At 33.3% G+C, this 12,202-nt stretch overlaps 1 long non-coding RNA gene across 1 annotated transcript; it reads left to right on the top strand.

The window, feature by feature from the left end:
* The first annotated feature begins 519 nt into the window (after positions 1-519).
* LOC145293200 (uncharacterized) lies at positions 520-10,331 on the top strand. Its single transcript, XR_013869682.1, has 2 exons — positions 520-1,705; positions 10,102-10,331. It is a non-coding gene; the product is annotated as an uncharacterized LOC145293200 (long non-coding RNA).
* Positions 10,332-12,202: the final 1,871 nt, after the last annotated feature.

Raw genomic sequence — 12,202 nt, 5'->3', positions numbered from 1 at the left:
TTGTAAAAAAACAAAAAATCAGTAACCCATTTTAGAACCTCTTGATGTTATTAGACCAAATTTCGTGAATTTAGCCTTTTTTTTTTCTTTTTAAAAATTTCACTTTTTAAAACAATCTACAAAAAGGCTAAAATTCTTTAAAAAAAAAAGGCAAAATTCGCGAAATGTGGCCTAAAAACTTTGAGTTGTTATAAAATGGATGATCGATTTACTAGAAACTGAGTACCTCTACAAATATTTAAATATTGACTTTTTTCATTTTTTTATTTTTGTTAATCTTGTAGACTAGTGTCCATATGATAATAATCTGCTGGAAGAACTGAAAAAAAGATAAAACTAAAAAAATATAGTGGGAGGCACAAGATTCTTTGGGTTCACCAAATATTAAATGCAATAAATTAATAAAATACTCCATAAAAGTTACAAGAAAATGTATAATGTTTCGGATTTTTTTAGATGAGGACTGATAATTTATATTATTGGGATTATTTGGACTACTGTTCTCATCTTAGATGTTTTTCGTATTACATTTTGGTCGATGTAACTTCTGAGCTTTTTTCAGGTGTGTTTTAGCAAACTCGAGAATCTGTATGGAATTTCAAACAAGAATAGTTTTTTTTTGTTGTTATTTATTTTTACTCGGGTGGAGGGTCACTGCTTATCAAGGCCTGGAGGTCACGTTAGAATAAAGGTTAAGTGTTATATAGATGATGAGACAATATGATCAGTAAAGGTGGAAATTGGGTAGGGCTAGATTATTGAAGAGGGCGGCTCAAGAGAAAATTATTCATATTAGATTTGAAAATGACCATGCTATAGTCAGCCAGGAAGCAGCTCCATGGCATTGTGTTCCACAGATGGACAGTTCTAGAAAAGAAACTAAAATTGTTCACAAGGACCTGTGGCACAACAGATAAAAATGTTAATAATAACTTGTTCTAAGTGTGACAAATTTTCAGAGGTAAAACGTTCAGTCTTCAGTATGTACGATACTAAGAATACAATTATTAACAAACTACCCTTGTTAATTAAATAAAGGTCCCGGTCAAAATTCTGCACAGATTCCAAGTTCAACATAAAGATTCCTGAGTTCAACAAGATGCAGCTAAAAAGGGTAGGAGGTTACATCGGCTAAAACGTTGTGATTATAACATCCAAGATGTGAACAATAGTGTGAAAAATTCAAATAATATAAAATGCATAATAAAATGCGTGCTACACATTACAAAAACAAAAAAAATCTCATGCATTTTGAGGATAGGAAAAACCAAACAAAATTTATAAAAAAATTGAGAAAAACATTCCTTTGTTTTAAATTATATCATCAAAAATCCTATTTTGTATGGTTTTAAATTGTTTGGGTTAATTTTCTTAGATTTTCCATAAAAAAAAAGGTGCAGCTTTGATAAGCAAAGGCAAAAAAAGTGAAACCGGATTTTACATTCAGCATATGTCATTGACGAGAACACTTATAACTAAGATGGCTACTTTGAGCAAAAAAATTAAAAAGAAAAAAAAAAAAAAAAGAAAAAACAAATACTAAAATAACTATACTATTGTGAGCTCAAAGGAAAATTAAATCCGAACAGTAGCAGGAGATTTCTGCAGAATAAGAAGCTTCAATAGTATGGGCACATTGAAAGAATTGATAAAAATTTCCTGGGTTGTATTAAATTTGATTGTCCTAACATGCAGAAGTTTAAATGTAATGTAAACAAATATCTTGTTGCTCAATTCCCCACAGTCCCATTAGACATGGTCCTAAATAGTAGACCCTTTAATAATTACAAAAAACCTTCTCAACCACCAATAGTTATGGCTAAAGATACATTACCTGAAAGTACTTCATTCAAACTCCTTGGCTTAATGTTCACAGGGAACATGAGTTGGAACAGATACATCGAGAGCATTGCCAAGGCTGCTGCAGAAAAAGTGGGCTCTCTCTCTACTGTGCTAGAAAGTTACTTACGCTTGGAGGTATCCTGTACCTCTACAAGGTCACTATTCGCCCATGTATGAAGTATTGTTGTCACATTTGGGTTGGTGCATCTGCTACTAGTCTCTCACCCTGGACAGTGTTAAAAAGAGAATCGCAAACCTGATAGATCCCAAACTGTCATCTAAGCTTCAACCTCTGTCCCATCTACAAAATGTTGAATCCCTCTGCCTGTTTTGCAAGTATTTTAATGGTGGATGCTTTGACGAACTACAACCCCTTATATCCCCTCAACGTAATTACTCCTGACAAGCCCAACAAGCAGTAAAGTCTCATCCCTACACAGATCCTTACATCCAAGTGACGATACGTCTTGTTTGGGATGAAAAAGAGTCATAAAAAAAAAGTAGAGGGAGATGTGTGCAGAACAAGAGGCTTCAATTGTATAGACATGTTGAAAGAATGGATGCGAGTTCCTGGGTAGATGTAGAACAGTGTAGATAGCAAGTCCAGTTTACAGGAAAAGGTCAACGAAAACATGGAAAGAAGTAATAAAAATGTAGTTGAAAGAAAGAGGGATAAATAAAGACCTGTTCAGTATGTTCAGAGATAGGTTAACTTGGAAGTCAATTTCTAAAAGCTGCCTAATACATGTCACTATGTAAAATGAACGTTTATCCAAATAGACTATTGTTATTGTTGTTATTATTGTTGTTATTATTGTAGTTTTTATTAATATTATTGTTGTTATTATTGTTGTTATTAGTATTATTGTTGTTGTTATTATTGTTATTATTGTTATTATTATTGTTTTTATTATTGTTGTTATTATTATTGTTATTATTATTGTTTTTATTATTGTTGTTATTATTGTTGTTATTATTATTGTTGTTATTATTGTTTTTATTATTGTTTTTATTATTGTTGTTATTATTATTGTTGTTGTTATTATTGTTGTTATTAGTATTATTATTGTTATTGTTGTTGTTATTATTGTTATTATTATTGTTATTATTGTTGTTATTAATATTATTGTTGTTATTATTGTTATTGTTGTTATTATTGTTGTTATTATTGTTGTTATTATTATTATTGTTATTATTATTGTTTTTATTATTGTTATTATTATTGTTGTTATTATTGTTTTATTATTGTTGTTATTATTATTGTTATTATTATTGTTGTTATTATTATTATTGTTATTATTGTTGTTATTATTATTGTTGTTGTTATTATTGTTATTATTATTGTTGTTATTATTGTTTTTATTATTGTTGTTATTATTGTTGTTATTATTATTGTTGTTATTATTGTTATTATTATTATTATTATTATTGTTATTGCTATTGTTGTAATTATTATTGTTATTATTATTATTATTATTGCTATCATTGTTGTTGTTATTGTTTTTATTGTTGTTTATTATTGTTGTTTATTATTGTTGTTTATTATTGTTGTTGTTATTATTATTGTTATTATCATTATTGTAGGTCAAATTACAAACAGCGATTCCGCTCATAAGCTTCCTCACTCTCATTCCAGCAGACACAATTTTTACCATGCCCACCACATGCGGTCCATTCTAGTTTAAAAAATGTCTGATCTCTCTTGTTTCTCTTCTCTAAAAATCAAGCAGTCTATCACCGCTCTGTGTCCTACCTAAGTTTCAATGATTAGCTATGCTTGACTCCTCAACCACGGTAAATTACTCATTGAATACTGCTCTGCTAACCAACATAACTCTGTTCTTGACAACCTGTCTTCCAAGCTCTTCGGTGAAAATGCATCAATATCCAAAATGAACGAAATGTCTATCACCTCATAAATGACCTCTGTCATCACACATGAGATCAAAAAAACTCGTTGAAAGATGATTTCCTAGTTCACAATTTGCATTGAATATCTATGCATCAAAAATCTCTCACTCACCAAACCACGCAACAACAGCAATTTCACCAGGGTTAAATTCAATGTCCCTGACTGAGTTTAATACACTAGCATTCTCTCACATGGTTTATATGATTGCCTCTCCACAGCTTACAGCATGATTGCCTTCAAATCCAATGTCAACAGATTTTATCATAATAGTTCATAAGTTCATAAATCGAAAAAGGATAAAGTGTGGTCCAACTTGATCCTTGCAAGTGCACCCTTCCAGGTTTTACTACCTTCTTCAGTAGAAGTACCCCTACCAGAGAATGCCAATAGATCAGTTTGTAGTTACTTTTGTACCTTTCCAGAGCACACTCTTGGGAGTACTGGTTCCTTCCCTCCACATTTAAAGTGTCTAACATTGCTGCAATTGCTGCAGTGGGAAGCCAGTTAATAGTGGTCCTGAGTTCAATCCTCTGCAAAGCCTATGCTACGATTTTATAAATTAACTGAAAGACTATCACAAGGCCCTGAAAATGGTATGTGAACAATGTACCCCACCCCCAAGACTCCAGTAAAGAGTTGGTTTCAAAATTCCATCATAATTTCCACGTTCGACACAAGGCATCTGAAGTATGCAAAAGAACAAAGTGGCCTAAGCATTGTATTATATTCTAGTGGTAACACATTGCATGAATAAAAACACTTAAGACTAAAACTACATAATAAAAAAATAAGCTGTGTTTAAAACCGAAAAATGTCTGCTCCATGTTCTCTTTAATTGTGTAACTAAAAACAACAGGAAACAGGCTTCACCCAGTGGTTTAAAGGGCTGTAAGTAATCCCATCAGAATTTGTGAGGTAAGGGAAATAACTCTGTTTCACTATGTTCCACATTGTCAAACAAACACCAAAGATAAGGACAACAGTATGGAAGTCGTAAATATAACTGAAGAACGTTTTAAGATTAAACCGTTTCAAATCAGAAACAATTATAAAAGAATAAATTTATAAGGAAAGTTTTAGCGTCTATCAGATGAAATATTTATGAGAATTGTTTCTCTATATTCTTACTATATACATTTTATGATTGTAAATAGTCTCTATCTATATAAATATAGACATGTTATATATATTTGTATGTACAGGATTCACACCAAAATTAATTAGCTGATCATTATCAATTTTGTAAGAGAGCTGCTAGACATAAAGCTGGCTAATGTGAACTATATTTAGTTTAATTTAGTTTTGTGAAAAGGCAACAAACAGGGGCTGAAATCCCTCCATGAAAATTCAGATACTTATGATTTTTGTGAAATTTTAATTATAGGTATTAGACGCCAATTAATAAATATTCTCGAAATTTCAGTTTCTCTGGAATATGTTAAACGATTTTAGGGGCCATAATATGGACATAACCTCCAATTTGAAAATTTATATATTTTAGATTTGCATTAAATTTGATTTATAGTAATTAGACAGCAATTAAGCAAGATTTTCTGAAATTTAATTTATTCTTAATATTCTTTAAACTTAAACTTTACATTTTAGAAATTTTATAGTCTTGTAATATTTTTGATATACTGATGGGGTATAATTTAAGAAAATTGGAATGATTCTACTTATAGACAAGGACGATATGAACTAACAAATCAAATGGAGCCACGTTCTGCTAGCAACCAATCAGAAACTGGAATTGCTCCATAAAAATATTGGATCCTTTAGAATTACCGCACATAATTTTTTGTGTTGACATGAAAGAGATCTTTGTTCTTTGTCTGCAAAATTTTACAGTCCAAGACTTATACAGATCAGTTACTCACTGAAAAACTCTTTTTCATCTCCTGAACATTGAACATGGATTTCAATTCAAAATATAGAATCAAAATCGTTTAATGAACTTTTGATCAAAATTGGAATAAGGTTAGTAGCATTATATGTTGATTTTACATCTCATAAAGGGACATAAAAATGATGCAAGACTATTGTGTTTGAGGAATTAATTTTACCTGTCCTGAGGCGAGTATTTTTAAGGGATTGCTTGTTAGCACCCTTAATAAAATAATTAATTGATAGTTGAACACGAAGCATGGAATAAATAACAAAACCTCTTAAAAAAAAACGCAAAAAATAAAACAATGAAAAAATTTATTTGGATGACAGAACGTCAAACCTTGCCCGGGTTGAGAAAAGAAGGAGTAGAATGTTGGAAGTCCAATAACTCTTGTCTTTCTTATTATCTCCCTTTGTTTGTAAATAAACCTTTGCTTGTGTTTAATAAAATTTCTTCTCTCTATTCGTCCACACATGTCATAAATTTCCTTCTTTGAATTTCTGTTTATTCCTAATCTTTTCCACTAACAATGCAACTCACAACAGATTATGGGCTCAGAAGAGAATGGAAATTGCTGGAGCAGATTATTCTTCGACGGAGATGAAGCAAAATACAAAATTTGTGAAAATAAATTCTTAGGCCATGCTCGGTCTAAAGACACCGTGTTAGGAGTAAATCCCATTGAAGATGGAAACGATAATGAGAGAAATGAAGAAGCTTATGTGGAACTTGTACAGTTTCTATATGATAAAAGCAGCTTATCCCTTATAAGTAGAGAAGCTGCTGATAACGGGGGGGGGGGGAACCTTGAAATATTATGCAAACATTATGCAGGAAACGGAAAGTTGAAGGTTATTTCTTTGTATACACATCTCTCCAAAAGAAAGTTGATGAAAGTGTCACAAACTATATAATAAGGACAGAAACCGTTTTAACAGCTCTCAAAAATGTTGGACAAACAGTAGACGATGCCGTGGTCATTGCGATGATACTAAAAGGACTACCTAGCCACTTCAACCCTTTTTCTATCTATGAAACCCACAGCAATAAGGAACTAATGTTCTCAGAATTTAAAACCGAACTTTATAGTTTTGAGGAAACGTTAAAACACAAAGACCAGTCGAGCAGTGACTACGTCATGAAGTTAACTTCCACTTTTTCAAGGACTACTATGAGGAATGATAATCGTAATGACTGAGACGCAGTATTTTACATGTAATAGAAAAGGGCATCTATCTAAAAACTATCCCAACAATGGCAAAAGATGAAAACTGTGGTGTAAACACACCACTCACAAGAAAAAGTCCTGTCGCTACAAATGAAGGGATACCATGAAAAGGATTGCAGATATCAAAAAAAAAAAAAAAAAATACACATTCACATTTAAAATGGAGAACTACTACATATGAATGTTGATATCATCCGTGGGTTTACTAGTCGATGCAGGAGCCACTTCCCATATCATTAGAGATGCAAAGAAATTAAAAACTTTGATGAAACATTCCAGTCAGAAAACTACCATATGAGGTTAGCAGATAGAACAAAAACTAGCGGTAAAGCATTAAAAAGAGGAGACGCTGAAGTGTGCTAACTATACATGAATGGAAACTGCGCCATAGTTACTGTAAAAATAGTGCTACTTACACCCTCCTACCCACAAGACATATTTTTCATAAAACCTGCACCCAAAAATTTTAAAGAAAATTAAAATATAACTCAAAAATAAAAATGGTACAAAATTCAAAATAAATGTACACAAAAGATTATGCTACCTAATAAATGCAGAAAATGAAATTACTTAAGACAGCTGTCATCAATGCCATGATATTCATACGTGGCATAAAATACTCGGCCATTGCAACTATGATGACATAGCAAAACTACCTGATGTAGTTAGTAGAATGAAAATAATAAGTAAAGATACAAACACCAGAAATTGTGACATCTGCCTTTAATGAAAATTTTCTCAAAGTAAAAATAAACACCCTGACAAACAAGCAACTACTATATTACATTTGGTCCATTCAAACCTTGCTGGCCCCATAGACCTGGCAGATTTAAGCAGAAAACAGATACGCTGCTCATTCACTGATGATTTCTCCAGTGCTGTATTTGTATACCTTATCTATATATATAAAAGCGAAAATGTATGTATGTATGTATGTATGTATGTGTGTATGTTTGGATGTCTGCTAAAATCTTTCGACAGATGCGACGAAAATTCACAAACTCAGTATCACATCGAAGCTCCATCCTTTGCTCGAAAAATATCGAAAAATTGACCAAAAACGTTAACTTTTTCACCCCGAAATCGACAATTTTCGACAGGGGGGGGTCAACAAAAACGGTCCTCTTGTGACAATGACCGATTCTACGCATGCGCCAGATGACGTTGTGATCTGATTTACTTTAAATAGTTGAAAAACCAAACAAATTTCATGTACGTTGTGTTAGCTCAGTTGGTTAAGGCCTTGGTTCATTATCTAAACGTTTTGGGTTCGAATCGTGGTGTGTGAGGATTTTTTTTTTTTTTTTTTTAATTTAAATATTGAACCAGTGTTATTTAAGCCATTTTTCACGTAACGTTCGTTTTTCTGCTTTTTTTTTTTGTTTTACTTCGCTTATTCTTAGCGACACCCAAAAACACCCGGGTACCCACCGATTTTTTTAAATTTTAATATCGAAACAGGCTTATTTAAGCCATTTTTCATGTGTTCGTTTCTCTGTTTTCATTGTTCATTTGCCTTACGTTAGTTTTTTTTTATTGTTTGATCGCCGCATAGCGGGGAAAAAACAGAAACTGGCTTTCGCAACTTGACGTTATTGCACCTGCTAATTTCGGTTTATAAACGTCCACTTAACACACTTACAAATTCATCTGTTCCTGTGGTCGAGATGGTTAGGTTGCAGGGTTTTTTTCCCCATTTCCTTTCCACCTCCGCGTCAAATGTTTGGGGTTCAAGCCTACCTTTATACTAAAACTATTTTTTTGCTTTTTACACCTCCAAACAACCGGCCAACGTTTTTTTTTTTTAACAGGGTTGTTTTAATCTACCCCCCCACCACCACCACCACCACCAACACACACCTCCAAACACCCGGGCAACGCCAGGTAACCCCGCTAGTCAATAATAAAAGTGACCCTACACTTGCTGCCGAAAAAGTCATCACAGATGTTTCTCCCTACGGCAAAATAAAAATACTGAAGTTGGACAATGGTTTGGAGTTCAAGTCCAACAACTTCCAAAAATTATTCTGCCAAAAAAAATATGAAGTACAAGATCTTTGCACCATATTCGCCTCACCAAAACGGAACTGCCAAGAGGAATTGGTGAACACTATTTGAAATGGCAAGATGCATGATCGTGGAAAATGGCTTACCCAAAATTTTATGGATTACAATGTCATGACATTGGCAGTTGTATAAAACAGATGCTTCAACAACCATTTAAAGCAGACTCCCTATGATGAAATAACCCAGAGAAAACACAATCTTTTAAAAATTCACATTTTCGGTTCGGTGTGTTATGCCTACTCTAACACATAATGAAAACTAGATCCAAAATGCCAGAAGGGGATATTTGTTGGATACAACAGAAATAGCCCAGTATACCTAGTTTACTACCCATAAAACATAAAAGTATATAAACATAGATAAGTTAAATTCATCAACAATGCCACTGACCAACACAATCAAATCTATCCACCAAGTGATGATGGCAAGGATCTTTCCCAACGAGATTTGATGAATAATTTAAAATTGGAAGAAGACTCTAAACGATCTAGTGTTGATCAACTAACTAATGTCATGGAAGAGGATTGCTGTACTCAGAGATAACCAAGGTGGGAACTGTTCGAACATGTTTTCCTCACATATACACACCCACATGTACACACGCACATACACACACACATGCATATACACATCCTCATACATACACTCACATTCACGTGCATACACACAAACACGCTAACGTACACACATGTACGCACACATTCGCGCACATGTACGCACACATGGGAAACGTCACTTCCCCTGAAAGGAATTCTAGACATGCGCAGTCAGAACACTCACTCCGATATAAAAGTCAATAACACCATTCAACTTCCTTTTTCTTCCCTTTTTGCCTTGGTTCGTCAATCAGGCAAGTTCGCGTCCACAGCTCTTGACTTGAAGACTTTTCCACATGGACGACTACTATCAAGAATGCACGGTTTTTCTGAGGCCAACACACACACTCTCTCTCTCACACTCTTTCCTTTCTACATGCGGGACTGCCATTTCTCGTCCTATACTTAATTCCTTTTTTTTCCACGCGTGTAGTCGTCCACAACTGAATGAACACTTGTTCCACCTTAAACCCTTTATTTTCGACAGAAAATAAATGACATGTTTATTTTATCCAGCAATTGAGTTTTGTTTCCTTCTTTCCATTCATTTCATTATTTTCTTTTGTAGCGAATTGGGATATTCATATCCTGGTCCACAACAGAACACAAACTACCCAGCTATTTAGAGGACTGTGTGACAATAGTTCAGGATGACAGTGGTCACACACTAATCAACGTCGACTACTGCTACAAAACTACTTTTATTCGGACTTTAAATTAGTTTACCGATATAATGCTCTTACACGTTTTATTTTTATATATATAAATAAAAACAACAACAACAACATACAAAAAAAACACAATAACATTCTAAGAGCAACTGGGGGTTTTGGAAGTCCGTTAACTCTTGTTATCGCCCTTTGTTTGTAAATATCCCATAATCGTTTGCTTGTGTTTAATAAAATTTCTTCTCTCTATACATCCACATGTGTTGTAAATTTCCTCCTTTGAATTTCTGTTTATTTCTATCTTTTTCATTGACAATCGCTGACCAAGGTTTCCAAAGGGACTAAAAAGTTCTTTAGGGGACAGCTGATTGGTCAGTGTGTGACCAAATTACTAAGTGGAGGTGGAGGAGCATTGATACACAATAGAAAATAAATCTTTATAGCTGCTACATATTCTTTGAGATATATGTATAAATATATGCATAAGAAAAATATGTAAGTGAATGTGTGGCGTGATCCCAGGTTTTGGCAGGGTCATTTTGAGCAACAATAGCATCTTTGGGTTTTGCCAAAAATCATACCCACAATTAATATAAACTGCCTGTAAAAGTTATGTTGTGGTGAAGGAAGGAAATAAAGAATATTAAATGGACTTGTATGAATTTTATAATAGCAAGAAATAAAGTTTGAGAGAGTGAAAACTAACTTGTATTTGGAAGTGAACGAATTGGAAAAAGAAAAAGGGCGGCTATTCAAGCCAGTCGTTTTTTAATGCTTGTTTGAATCACATCATCATTCACTACAAATATATCTGATGGATAGAACAATGATAAAAAGAAAAAATGTAAAACTAATTTTAGGAACCTAAAATTTTTTATAGTATTCAGTACATTTTCAGAGGAAAAAATTCTAAGGATTTTTATTAACGTAATATAGAAAGGTTTATTTATTTATTTTACAAAGTTGTGCAGTTAAGAGTTAACGAAATTAAAGAGTTTCTGGTTGTCATCTGTCTACAAAATATAGCAGTAAAAGGTTTGGGGAGTAAGAAGAGGAAAAATCATGCAAGAAAGGGAAGAAGAAAGAGAAGAAGAATGAAAAACACAAAGAAAAAGAAAGAGAGAGAGAGAGAGAGAGAGAGAGAGAGAGAGAGAGTGTCAAATGACAGATGAAATCAATGCGCCCTACAAACTGATTGGTGAATGTGTGTGGGAATGTGACTCTGCAGAATAACCACTTTACAATCGGGATCTATCGATTTTAAAGACCAATTTTGCAGTTGCAAGAATATCTATGTCGAAAATGGTAGAGTATCATTGGGACCGTTAAAGATAAATTTAATGAGATCTCCGATTTACAGAAGGGTCTTATGGGGTTACATCCACATCCATATAAAGTCAAAAGGCGTGAAATAACATTTGACAAAAGACTCGAGATTGCTGTACTGGGATGAAATAGCAACATTTATTTATATGTTTAAAAAACAGTATTTCACATCATTTTAACGTTAAGGGATTTTGCCACAAATGTTCATTAGACAATCTTTGTCAATAAGTATCCTGTAGAAAAGGCAAAAAGTTTATGATTACATACTTTCATGAACAAAGGGACACGTGTGGTTATTTTCTGGAGGGAAAAGAAAATCATTAATTATTTAAGTAACATGTATGTGTGTGTATGTGTGTGTGTTCATTACATATGAAAACAGCAGTTTGAAATAACTTGTTGAAAAGAATTAATTCTCGTTCGAGATGGTAACTTTCCATGCTGAGAATTTAGGTGCATGGCGTACACAAAGTCATGTTGGTGATTTAACGTCCCACAAGACTGAGTCAGGCAGCAATGATGTTTACTCATAGAACTGCATTCGGGACTGGTTTGATTTACGCACGTAAAAGCTTATATACCTGTGTTCTAGAATATTCCAAACTATTTGTTGTATTACTGTGCGCGAAACGTAATGTAGTTCCTTTATCGCTTGTGTGCGGATGGGCAAATTAC

This window comes from Euprymna scolopes, chromosome 2 (assembly GCF_053919585.1).
Source record: "Euprymna scolopes isolate OS-2025 chromosome 2, ASM5391958v1, whole genome shotgun sequence".
NCBI lineage: Eukaryota > Metazoa > Mollusca > Cephalopoda > Sepiida > Sepiolidae > Euprymna > Euprymna scolopes.
Note: the sequence above shows the minus strand (reverse complement) of the source record. Positions and strands in the feature narration are given on the sequence as shown.